Source organism: Lolium perenne, chromosome 2 (genome assembly GCF_019359855.2).
Source record: "Lolium perenne isolate Kyuss_39 chromosome 2, Kyuss_2.0, whole genome shotgun sequence".
In the NCBI taxonomy this organism is placed as follows: Eukaryota; Viridiplantae; Streptophyta; class Magnoliopsida; order Poales; family Poaceae; genus Lolium; species Lolium perenne.
The window spans coordinates 276,340,759-276,354,623 of record NC_067245.2 but is presented as its reverse complement, the minus strand read 5'-3'; the positions used below and the strand labels follow the sequence as shown (position 1 = coordinate 276,354,623).

General features: G+C 43.7%; 1 long non-coding RNA gene across 3 annotated transcripts; it reads left to right on the top strand.

Moving 5' to 3' along the window:
* The first annotated feature begins 6,705 nt into the window (after positions 1-6,705).
* Positions 6,706-9,783, top strand: LOC127336459 (uncharacterized). 3 transcript variants are annotated; one of them, XR_007873337.1, is made up of 3 exons: positions 6,706-7,211; positions 7,372-7,447; positions 8,494-9,783. It is a non-coding gene; the product is annotated as an uncharacterized lncRNA (long non-coding RNA). The 3 variants fall into 3 exon arrangements; XR_007873338.1 differs by having other exon boundaries at positions 8,443-9,783; XR_007873336.1 differs by having other exon boundaries at positions 7,372-9,783.
* Positions 9,784-13,865: the final 4,082 nt, after the last annotated feature.

Below are 13,865 nucleotides of genomic sequence, written 5' to 3'. Positions count from 1 at the left end.
CATATGTGCGCGCTAGCTATCTGACAATCCCTACGACTTCCGACGGTGTCCCGCCGAATCTGGTGGAAACTGACCGGATTTGAACTAGGGGTACACTTTCCGTCGCTCAATAAATTCCGCAAAAATGTTTTTAGGTCTACGACACATCACTTTATGTGCTAAATTTTTTCCGTTTAGCGCTATGGTGAACGGGTGCACCAGCGCGCCCGGTACGGCCATACCGCATCTCCGTGGGGCCGTTTTGGCCGGATGGCAATTTAAACTAAGTTAGAAAATCCCTTGGAGCCACATGGAGTCATTTCATGTGTCCTAGTAACCACTCCAAAAATTAGAATTAGGATACAACAATTATTTTGGAAAACTCTTCACAAACAGAGCTATCACGTCCGGAGTTTTATGCCTTTTAGGGCAAATAAGTAGGAAACGGCCTGTGACACCGCATAGTTTGTCGGATCGAGGCCATATTTGTCACGTGTGTGGTACCTAGGATGGGAAGCAAGGCCCCGGGAGAGGATTTCCAATCCGACCCATGTGAGATGGTTTTTTCATTTCCAGGGTGCCAAAACGGTTTTTTTTTGTGAAGCAGCTACATGGGGCGCATTTTAGTATTGCTCGAGACCTCCGCGTAGTGGTAGGACACTGCCTTCGCACCGCATGTCACATGCCATATATGCGCGCTAGCTATCTGGTAGAACTGACCGGATTTGAAATAGGGGTACACTTTCCGTCGCTTAATAAATTTCGCGAAAAATGTTTTTAGGTCTATAGCACATCACTTTATGTGCTAAATTTTTTTTCCGTTTAGCATGTTGGCGAACAGTGTACCAGCGCGCTCGGTACGGCCATTTCGCATCTCCCGAGGGGGCCGTTTTGGCCAGATGGCAAACTGGACGTCATATTTGGATTCCTCTAATTTTTAGGTTCAGATGATGATATGGATGTTATATTTATATTCCTCTCATTTTTCTGATCGATTTAGACATATTATTTGTGGAATTTCGATTTTTCGATTTAAAGATATTAATTATTCCATATTAAATAGAAAAAAACCAAAAAATAAAATCATTTTATTGTTATTTGAATTCAATATTATTAATCATTGTTACTTATATATTTATTATTGTTACTTAAGTAATTGTTTGGATTTCAAAAATAATGAGTTGTGACATCACGGTCCAAGGGTTAATAGGGTTGATAGGCTATTATTATCAGCAGGTGTCAATTATTTAAGGGAAGCTCATCCGAATGAAACCAAGAAGTTAAGCGTGCTGAGGTTGGAGTAGTATGAGGATGGGTGACCGAGTAGGAAGTTTAACCATGAGTGTAATTTGATCTAAGATTAAGTGTACTTAGAGTTAAAAGTGTATGGGTGAAAGATAAACAAGTAAAAAGAGAAAAAATGGTGTAAGAAAATTAAAAATTTAAAAACTCTATGCCGAGGGCTTTGCCGTCGGCATATAAAAAAAGTATTTTTACGAAAAAAAATTTGAATTTTATTTGGAAAAACGAAAATTCGAATTTGTAAAATTTATATGCGACGGTTTTGCCGTTGGCGTAGCGTGCTACGCCGAGGGCTGGGCTACGCCGACAGCAATATTTTCTATGCCGAGGGACCTAAACGCCGACGCCATACGCCGAGGGCTGCCGTCGGCGTAGCCTACGCCGAGGGCCAGGCGTGGCTACGCCGAGGGCAGCTGGCCGTCGGTGTATACGTCCATTCCTGTAGTGATCGTATGGCTCGTATACTTGTACATAGATTATTTGTTTCAGCCTCCCTTGTGGACATGGTATAAACCGCGTCTGCGTACGGAGAAGGACCAACATTTGGTCTTTGCAACATTTTCTGTGAAAATACATATTAAAATAAATTAATAAGTTCAGTATATTTTATCAAATTTTATGCATTAGCCATCGTACGCAAAATTTTCAATTAATGGAAAAGAGAAGCAATATATTTCATTACTCTCAGTATGGGGCGATGATTTACTGGAACGTGCATTCCCCTCGTGTCAGCTTGCGCATATTCGAAACCGTACTACAAACTAAATAATTCAAAACCATAGTTTGTCCCTACAATTTATCGATATTCAAGTTTCTGTCCATCATGAATCCTCCTCCTCGCGCCGTCGCGCCTCGGTGGCCTCCCGCTCCTATTGGACTCGCAACTTCTCCACAACTACCGTCCTGGCTTCGTCGATGTCGATGTAGTCCACGTCGTCAACGACATCAGAGGGGGTGGGGAGAGAGCACGGCGATGGCCGTTCAAGGCAGATCTACCCGCCTCCCATTCAGCGTATGCGCCGAGGGGCAGCGACGGTGTAAGCCCGCGGTTCGTCCACTTCTTCATGGCATGCTTCTTCGTGCCCTCTGAGCAGACGAACCGCGCGTGCTCCTTGGGCGGGGGGGGGGGGGGGGGGAGGGTGTCCCAACACCGAATCTGCCGCACGTAAACATCGCGCTGATTATCGACCTTGTCGCCTCGTAATTTCTCACTGGAGAAAACCATGAGGCGGCGGCGGAACGGTGGATGCAACGGTATGCAAGTTGGGATTGTGCCAGTTTCCGCCGCATCCATCAGTTTCAAAGCGCTGCGAAATTCTTACGGGCGGGTCACTAATATAGTATTTGCTCAATAGGCCAAACCAAGCCTAAGTTGTAAATCTGTCGGACTTTTACACCTCCAACCTGTTTTACGGGATTGACTAGAGATGCTCTTAGTTGAATGGGCCTGCGACAGGCTGAGCCTCTCCATCTTGTCCATCTTCACTTACACAGGGACGGAGACAAGGGGGAGACGAGGGGGGGCTGCGCCCCCCTATGCTCATGATTTCCCTTTGAACACAAGCTATGGTAGCTCCTTATTTCTACGATTTTAGCTACTTTTACCCCCTCATACTAAAATTGCTCCCCTTATACTTCATTCCTGGTTCCGTCTCTGCACTTACTTGATCTTCCTTTCTAGCTCTGGTTCCGTCTTCCACACAACATAAATCAGAGGGAGTGTACTATCTTTATTTTTAATTATTTCTTGCACTCTTGTGAAAGGGTTTTTTAATCAGAACATTTATCTCATTCCAACTGTTTTTCTAGAAAAATATCTACCTTATTTAGAATTTTTTCAGTATAAAATTTTAAGTTATTTAACTGATTTTGTAATAAGAATATTGATCTTATTTGAATGATTTTGCAATATAAACATCTATGAAATTCGAACATTTTTTGCAATGTGAGTTATTCGAACATAGAAAAAAATGACTCCTTCCGTGACAAATTAGTTGACTCGGCATTTTGCCAAAATGAACGAATGCGTAATTAGACGAATTCTGATCAAAGTCGTGCCAAGTAACTTAGAAAGAATATATTACTTCCTCAGTCCAACGGTGGATGTTTCAACTTTGTATAAATAACCTGTATACCCCGCGGTTGCGCATCTATCTGTCTAGTGCCACCGGGACATATAGATGAAACTGGTCCGTCGTTTGGCTACTCTTTTTTTTTTAATGGAGACGGGCCTACAGCTTTAAAAGTTGTGAGAATTGTGATTCCGAATTGGATCGGACCCTCTATGGTGGGATCGCAAACCGTAGGATATTAATTTAGGATATCGCAAAATCTTATAGGGCACCACTAGAAATCGGATGCCGATCCTTGGCTTTCCATCGGACTAGTGCCGAACCGCACGATTGATTTCATCTAGAGCGTGCAATTTGCTTGCATGCAGAGCCAACAAAAGGCGCTTCAATTTGCTTGCATGCAGCGTCATTACTACTAATGGCAATTTATTACATTCCTAATAAGTGCTCCTTGATTCACGACATAACAAACTGCCAGCGCCATGGAATTTGCTTCCATATGAAGAAATTTTATTTCCAATTGTATAATCCGCTTGGTTGCTTCCATGTGAAGATATTTTGTTTCCAACTGCAGTCCGTTTGATTGTCCTTGAGACTTAATTTTGCCCCAGTACAAATACTAGTTTTTTTTCTCTCAGACAACACGATAGTTTGATATATTTTGTTTCTGACATAGAAAAATATGCTTCAAAAGATCAAAGATTGCCGCCAATACAAATACTAGTTTTTTTTTTCTCTCAGACAACACAACAGCTTGATATATTTTGTTTCTGACATAGAAAATATGCTTCAAAAGATCAAAGAGTTTGCTTCCGTGTAATACTCGCGGAGCCAGGGGTATAAAGTTGTGATATCAAATACATGTATTTGTATATATTTTGTAGTATTTTTTGCATGAATTTTAGCCTATATGTGAAGTTTTCGCCAAAATGATATGTAGTCATACTACACAGCAGCCTGTGGATCCGTCATATATTGCTTCCAATGAGATATAGTTGTTCTACCAACAGTGATTCCCAATAGAAAAGGCTTTGCTTCCATGGTCGACGAGGCTGCTTCCAACTTAACCGGAGATTGTGTCGATCAGTTTTTAAGTTTCCAAGGTAGAAACAATGTGCTTCCAAGGACCAAATGAATGATTTGGTTTACCATTAAATTGCTCCCACTGGTAAAAATATATTAGTTTCGATCAATAATGCTTCCGATAGAGATTATAATTTGCTTCCAAATAAATATCACTTGCTCGAAATGGTATCAGAAATTGGTTGAATATACAACATGGATGGATCATGGCGCAGGGATTAGGTTTTGTGCCATTTGGGAAGAAGTCCATTGTGTTCTGCTGTGTTGGCGATGGCATAGGAGTGCCATGCCGACAAGCCACAAAGCATGTGTTCTACCTGGTCAACGATAGTGAAGTCACACTTCATGTTGTCGAGACCAAGGAAGTATGGTAGCTCGGACGATGCTTGCGTAAACATCTCACTGGTGGAAAAAGGGCCTTTGGTCGCGGTTCGCAACTGCCATTGGTCGCGGTTGCGCAACCGCGACCAAGGAACCGCGACTAAAGGCCCGTCCACGTGGGCCGCAGGCGAGCGCCAGGGCGGAGGACCTTTAGTCGCGGTTCTTCTGGCCAACCGCGACTAAAGGCCTCCGCAGGGTTTAGGGTTTAGCCCCCCCTCCCCCTAAATCTGGTTTCTTTTTAATTTGTATTGTTTTATTTCTTTTGGGTTTTAATTTTGAAGGAGTTTCACATATTCTACGGTACTACATACATGCATATGAATGTACAATTTCAAACAAATTTGAAATTAGAACCAAAAAGAATTCAAGAGGAATATACAATATATATTCAATATCGGATGACCATATACAATTTTGAACAAGTTTCCATCCATAATTTAGTGCATATGAAGTTCTACGTCCTCTACATAGTGTTCTCCTCTAGGATCGATGACTTCCCTCGCCAACCATCCAGCTAGTTCCTCTTGAAGTGGTCGGAAGCGAGCTTCTGGACTAAGCGTCATCCAGAGGTTATTCCTCATGATGTTGTTCTCACACTTCTGGTCCCGCTCATTGCAGTATCTCCGGATCCTCTCACAAACATAGTATCCACATAAATTGGTCCCCGGTGGCTGAATATCCCCAGTCGTCCGCACTGCCATTTTAAATTGTAGCTCTTTTTTGAATTCACCGACCTTTTTATCTACGAACCGTCTCCAAACCCTACGAGGCAAAGAAAATTAAATGAACAAGAGAGTTATTAATTAGTTACTTGATATTAGGAAATGATGAACGAAATAGGCCGATCGATATAGAGCGCAAATGAATGAAAATAATTACTTTTGCATCATTTTTCTCATGTCGGCCCAAAGCGCCGGATCCATATTCAGAGAGTCGGGGACGAGAACTGTGGAGGTGTGAAATTGAATTACCATAAGAACCCAGTGGAACCTGCGGACACGATACATGCACAGTCATGCATAACTCATCGATTAGCCACATACCATGCATGGAGTAAACAAAAGAGAATGTGCTCAAGACAGAAACACTCACCCAAAATGGTAAGGAAATAGAATATCACTTTTGAGTTCCTGTTTTCTAAAAAACCGCCACAGGTCATCCTCCACGTCGGCGGGGTGGTGTTCTAACACATATGAATTAACGATTTGTGGGTCAATGAACCCAACATCATGGATGTTCCTTATTCGCATTTCCCGCTTCTTCATTCTGCATATATATATATATATATATATATATATATATATATATATATATATATATATATATATATATATATATAACTCTATTCAACCCCTGGGTGTAGAATAAGTAATTCTGCACCCGGGTCGTATACCGAGCTAGATAGGCACCCGGTTCGATCGAGCCTTGCTGATTGTGCTCGGTCGTATTTTTTTTTACCACGACGGTTTAGTTTCTCGGTCGAGGGATTTGGAAGCTGTCGAGAGGGGATATTCCGCAACTAGTTGCGCCCGCACCCCATTTTTGTTGTGACACTTCCAAGTTTCCAAAAAATGCAAACTAAAATTCTAGACATACATTGTGTTGTGTCTTGTGCATCTGTGAAGTTTCATCCAAAAATATGTCAAAATGTGGCCTACACAAAAAGAACAAATGATCTGTAAATAGTACGTGACACTATTTACGTACGTCTTCTCTTTTTTACACAGGTCATATTTTGACATATTTTTGGATGAAACTTCACAGATGCACAAGACACAACACAATGTATGTCTAGAATTTTAGTTTGCATTTTTTGGAAACTTAGAAGTGTCACAACAAAAAATGGGGTGCGGGCGCAACTAGTTGCAAATGAGAGTTTCCCGAAGCTGTCCCACTACCTCCCGTCGCCCGTCACCTGATTTCCCCCATGGTAGTTTTCTAATCGAGCGTATGCGGCGGTTGGCGATTGAGCGGCCGCCGGCGAGCGCATGAGCGGCGGATGGACTCGGTGGCCATAGGAGCGCAGCTGCTGGGCTCTGCCACGACCGTGTCCTCGGCTGCGTCGTGGCCGGCGGCGAGCGGCGGATGCGGGATGCGCTGTGGGTGTCCTTCGCTCCGCTGTGTTCTGCCGACAAATCGACGGCGACCGGCTGTAGGTGTGATTGCGGCCGGCGGCGGGCGGTTGCAGGCAGGGTTGCTGCGAGCGGCTGCTGCTGGGGATCTTATCGGCTTGAGGCTTGGTGAGTGGCAGATCCTCCTCTCCGCCTCCCACAGCAGCTCGGCCGTCTGTTCCTCCACGTTCCGCACGGCCGGCTAGCCGTCAACTTCGCCGCGCTACCAGGTCATGCTGCAGCTGTCCTCGTCTCGTCCCCATACCATAACCATACCACCATGGTGAGCTCTCTTCCAATCTTCCACATGTTTGGTTTTTTTTTAACGTTTGGATCTGAATGTACGAGCTAGCTCATTTGCTATCAGTCCCAGTCATCTATTTGGCTCACGTTCTTGTGAATGCAATACATATTAGTTTGTCATTTATTTCCTGTTCTTGAAGATGGCATAGGAGTGCAGAACCACCGTAAAGATAGTCTGTCGACTGAAAACGGAAGCTTGAAAATTTTGCGCTGCAGGTATGATGTGTTATACTGTTATTGGCCGATTCACTGGTTCTGTGTTGTCCGTATGAAAATTGATGGTAGTTTGAATGAAAAAATGCATGGAAGTTGGCTAAACCTGTTAGTTTATTTGCTTCTAACTTTGATCATGTTCCCAGCCTTAATAGATTTGGCCTTACAGACCAATATAGATACAGTATGCCAAATGTATTTTAAATCTGGGAAAATTACTACAGAGGATATTCCGGTTGTTGGCCATTGAGCTTGGATGACATTCTAATTTTTGAATGATTTTTTGTATGCTCACATGAGGCCATGCATCATGTACTTGTATATGGGGCCATTCAGTCATGCATTAAACCATGCAATAAGTTATTGTTGCATTGGTTGTTCTTATGTCTCATTGCCACTAAGAACTACATGGAAATAAGTTATTTATGTTGGTACCGAGAATTCTTACATTGACAATAAGTTATACTACAAGCTCTGCAGAACTTTGGTTTAACCTGCCCTATCACGATAAAACAAAGCGATTAACCTACACGATCACGAGTTCATGACATAAAGTTAATTCCCTCTTTTGCGTTTTGTCATGATAACACATATCATTTATCCAGCTGCTTGTGGTCTCGTAGTTGTAGAGGACTATCCTTCATGAGGTTATATTAAACATGTCAGAATTATACCCATGATAGCCTGACGATGAGTTAACTGTTATTCCAACAAAAGACTGCAAATTCTTTCTCTGACAATGTCACACCCACATATATCTCTGATGTTGGCCGTCTAGGGACCTAAAATTTTGAGGTGGTCATATCAATAGCCAAAATGTGCCACCTTTCTGCAGCGTGCTGTTGTGTTTGCCAATAGGTCTATTGCCTTCTTGATTTCATTATTCTGTACACATAATCTTTTGGGACAGTGCACCTTAAAATTCTTAAATTTTATATATATGTCTGATGCAGTCGTTGTAAAGGTGCTTCTCTTACCTATTAACTTGTTAACTACAGGGGTGAACATAACTGTATCATCTGGCTTGAAAATAAATGCTTTGTTTGCAGAACACTCTGAACGAAAGAGCTAGATGATGTCTTCTATAAGTGTGGACTTTCAAAGCATGGAAAGAAGCAGGTTTGTTCACTGCTATTTTGTATATCAACGTTTTACAAAAATAAATTCCAGGCGTTAATTTACTTCACATCCATTGCTCATATGTGTCTAGGCTCCCTTTATTGTGGGAAAGCACATAAACGATTGAATGTTTGATTGTTTGTGGTCTCCATATAAATGACATAAACAATTTGATCCTAAAACCAGATTTAACTTCTTTTGAGGTCAAACAAATATCTGAATGTAACATGTTTGCTGTTGTGTTGGCCTTGTGTGGCCTGAGGCGAGAGTCTGAATCCAATAATGTCTTTTTCTGGTGAATATTCATACCTGGAGTATCCAATGGCGCCATTCAGTGTGACGTTAGATGCTTGCCCAATATTATTTTGATCAGATGCATTTTCCGTTTGAATTACAGCCTGTAGCTCTTCGCTTCCTTCACAAACCATACATTTAAATCTTGAAACAAAGGATATTGCGTCTGCAACATTTTTGCGGCATCCGAGGGGATTTTGGTGATGATCTAGTGTTGGCGTTTCTGTATTTTGGTGCTCAGATGTGGATGATCGCCTGGTCGTGTTGGTAAGCTGTTGTATGACCAGTATTTGAGTAATGCTAGATGTTATCTTGCCTCTCCTTTACCACCCAAACTATTAAAGTACTACATTGATCTTGTTGCGACGACTGATCCTTCCTGCTGTCCTGTGGTAATGAGAAGTGATGCAATTACATTCTGCGATTGTATAACATATTATTTTGTTAATTGCACATGAATAATTTACGTTGTTTTCTTCAGAATTATACTGCTTAGTTTGTTAGTCGTTAAAGATTTTCTTCTTTATGGCATACCGTTTTCTTTGTTTATGGCTGTTTTACCCGTGTTACATAATGTCATACCTATTATTTTTCTTGATCTGGGCCTAAAAATCATCCTAGGAGGAACTGTTATGCACACCAGCTTGCAGCAAGTATGGCCTTAAAATGGGTCACAAGGCGGCAACATGAATGTCAGAGGCAATGGGTTATCTGCTGGAGCTATAAGAACTAAGAACCCGATGTCATATTCTAGAGAATGTGGACGAAGAAGATGATTAACAGAAATATGATGATTGTAGACGGAAGCAATTAGTACTACTATGCCATGTGCAATTAGTTAGAATGTAATGAGTCTTTTGTGATGTGCTCCATAACTCATGTCCTGTACTTCGAAGCCGGAATGTAATGACTTTTTGTTCTTCTAATTTATGAGATTATTTGTAGTTCTTGCACATCAGACAAAATATTTATGATTCACATGATTTTCTTAAAAAAGAACATTATTAGATTGACTACCATTTTATTCACTTGTGCATTCCTGATTAACATAACCTGGCCTACCTGTTTTACATCACAAGCACGTTGGTTTGCCAGCTCGAACACCACTGTCCACACTAATTACTACAGTAGTATGTAGCATGCAAATTTATTACGGGCCGACCGCCTTGCCACTGATTAATACGGAGTATTCTACTGTAGTAAGATTGTCCGAAGCAACCACTAGCTTCCTGGTATAACTCTACAACTTTTACATCACACACACATTGATTCGCAGGTTGGGACGTAACTTTCCACGCTGGTTTACGTCGCATGCGACGTTTTTATGACCCACGTTCTGCGGGCCGATCGCTTCCGATCGAATCTTACGTTGCCTGCGTCATTATTTTATGTCGCCTGGTGCGAAGGGTGCACCGCTCCGCGCCGGATGAAGAGGCTGGTCCGCAGGCAGGCTCGGGTGCAGAATAATATTCTGCACCCAGGGAGTCAAATAGCGCATCTCTATATATATAATAGTGCAGGCAATGAACGAGATGAGGTAGAAATTAATAAATCACTTACAGAACGTAGCAACTGATGATAGATTTGTCGAGGTCGCGCAGATTGAACAGCTGGAACAATTCACTCCGATGAATTGTTATATAGTAATGTTTGAAGTGATGCTCATATCTAACTTCCGCATAAATATAGTCTTTGGCGTTTTTAAGTTTTATGTAACCCTTGTACCAATTTAGCAGACCTTTCATTTGTCGAGGTAGATCCTCTTCCTGCGCAGGCTCGACGAGAGGGCCATTCTTCACATATGTAAATACTACGTCCTTCATTGGCGCCTCATCAAGGCCTAACAGTGCACGAAGAGTGATACCTAAGTCGGCCGCTTGTTCTCTGGCACTCGTTACAGTCAATCCATGTGCTGCCGCAGCTGCTATGATATCGGGGGCATCCGGACCGGCGGCTTGCACTATGAGCGGGGCGATCGATTGTTTACTTTGTTCCCCGAGCTGGGCAACTTCTTTCCCCCTTTCTAATTTTTTCTCGGCCTCCTCCAAGGCTTTCTTCTCCGCCAACTCTTGGTTCCTCTTGAACGCGAGTGCTTGCCTACGAAGTTCACGTAAATAGTCGTCAGGCAGATTCTTCGCGGCTTGGGACGGTGTGTTCAAAAATGACTTATCCCAGCTCTTTTCCTTGTCAGAAAATACTTGCTTGGGCTCGGGCTCTCTTTTCTTCTTGCAGTCCGCCTTCCATTTCTCATAATCAGCAGCCGCGTGTGCGTCGACTTCCTCGGCACTACGTTCCCAAGGCCTTGTGGGGAGAGGCTTCGTTGATGGCTCGTATCTTTGTGGTTCTAGGTACATAAGGGTCCGGGTTAATAACCCAGACTGCTTCGCTTCTTCGCCGGAGGTGGATTGGGGCGGTGTCCGATCACCCGCCGGACGAGGACCGGGGGCGGCGTCTCGCTACCCGCCGGAGGAGAATTGGGGGGCGTCGTCGGCTGACGTGAAGGAGGTGTAGGTGAAGCACCACCACCACCACCGCCACCGCCACCGCCACCGCCGCCACCACCACCACCGTAGGGGGGTGGACTTGTTGGCGCCTCGCCTGGAAACTTGATAAACTTCTTCTCGCCATAGAATGAACTCGGCGCTTGACATCTCCAAGTCTTTTCGCCCCTTCGGGTGTAGCAATGTCAATGTCCGGGTCCTCAAACCCTTGGACTATCTCCTCCACCGTGACACGAGCATAGCCATCTTGAATGGGGTTGTTGTGGTGGAGTGCTCCAGTGGTAAAGCATCGCCGATGGCTACCTTCATGGACATGTTCCCGATAGGATAATACAGATGACATGCTTTCATCTCCTTTATATCGTCCACGGGGTAGCGAGGAGGCTCCGGTGCAGTAATTTCGACCACCGTGAGGCTCCGGTGCGATAATTTCGATCGTCGGTGCACCAGCCGGTGAGGCCTCCGTGGAAGCCACGCCGCTTCTTCTCTCGCTGCGGCTTCCGAGATCCATTGGATGATCTTCTTGCTACGCCGAGCTGCATCTCTTTCGGCTACTAGTACACTCACGAGCTTTCTTCATCACATCCATTTCCGTTACCAATCGCGCCACAACATCTCGCATCCCGATCCATCTTTCTCTTACGGCTTCGTAACCGTACGGGTCATCGTTCTGGGAACCCTAGTTTCCACGGAATGGGCCCCATGCCTCGTACACGTCCTCCGTGTTCGTGGATTCCCGAGGGCTTTTGTCGTGCGTCGTTCTCTCCGTTGAACTTGATCCTCCCTCTTGAGCATCCCTCATTGCCTCAATAAGCTTTTGGGTGGGTTTAATTATTTTGCCCCGATAAACACACTCCCCTGTCTCCGGGTTCGCCGATCCCCCATGCCCGTACCACCAGCTTTTGGCCCTTGGGTCCCATCCCTCCGTGCTGACGGATTCCTCGCGCCCTCGCCTCGTTCTCCATCTTCTCCCACCTAGGCTGCCAAAAGCGATACCCTCCTGGCCCCATAATATGATTGTACTCCTTCTTGGCCGCATTATCCTTATTTTTTTCGATATTTCAAGGAACTGCTCCGATTTCTTTTGCTTCACAAATTCTGGCCAATCATATTGCAGTTTCTCATATTGTCCTTTGAAATCCGGAGTCTTGCCCTGCTTGACAAAGTCATGGGCTATATTTTGCTTGTATTTCCGGAATGCGTTGGACATCTTAGAAAGAGCGAACTGTTTGACTAGCTTGCACCTCTCCTTGTTTTCCTGAATCTTGTTACCCTTCTCATCGTATTTGCGGTATTCCGGAGGTAGAACGAAATGTTCCATAAGCTTGTTGAAGCAATCTTTTTTTGTTCTCTTATCGACAAAAGTGAAACCAAGAAGTGCCTTCTTTGGCTCATTCCACTCCTGGACGGTGATCGAGACATTGTCTCTAACAACGGCTCCGCATTGGCTGATAAACTTGGTGGCGTTCTTGCTGGGCTCCAGCGGCCTGCCGGTTGCTTCCTCGACAACCTCGATGGTGCATGTTTCATTTGGTTTCATCGTCTTGGTTGCGCCACGCTTTGACGACGTACTCGATTTTTTCGACGATCCGGCCGAGAGCTAAAATAAGAAAGAGAGTCGCGCGCGTTAGTACACACATATTTATTCAAATCAGTTAGTTTGTATCACCAGAGGCTCAATGTATATATATACCTCGGCGCCGGAGGTGGTTGCTACTTCCAATTGAAGATCGTCGTTTATCGACGTTTCTTCGGCATCATCTTGCTGACGGCGCCCTTCATCTTCACCCTCAAGGTTCAGATAAGAAGAGATATCATCTTCTTCTTGTCCGGTCGACACATATAGAATATCGCCTTTTATGATGCCAAACATATGGTCTTCAAGGTCCGGATCATAGTTGTCCAGAATCGGGTCAGCTCTATCGTCCGCCATATGTCAGTCCTGAAAACATGTAGTCAAAACAAATTAATTGTGTATATGCATTATCACATCTCTTCTACATATAAACAGAGAGGGCGATGAGCGGGAGGCGAGAGGGGCGACGCAGTGACCGCGTGACCGAGAGACCGGTGGCGGTGGCGAAAGGGCGGTGGCGGTGCCGAGGACACATAACCCTCGCGGTGGCGGTGGCGCGTTGACGGCGTTGGCGTTGGCGCGTTGAATAGAGGCGGTAGCGTTGACGGCGTTACATTTTTATGAATAGAGGTAGCGTTGGCGCGTTGACGGCGTTGGCGACGGTACGGCGGCGTTACAATTTTAGTTCATTTTTTATTAAGTCAAAATTTTAGATCATTTTTTATTAAATCAATTTTTATTAAGTCAAAATTTTAGTTCATTTTTATTAAGTCAAAATTTTAGTTCTTTTTTAAACAAAGTTTTTAATTAAGTCAAAGTTTTTAATTAAGACAAAGTTTTTAATTAAGTCAAAAAATTTAGTTCTTTTTTTAGTACCCATTTTAGTTCAATTTTTATTAAGTCAAAGTTGTAGTAATTACTTTTTTTAGTT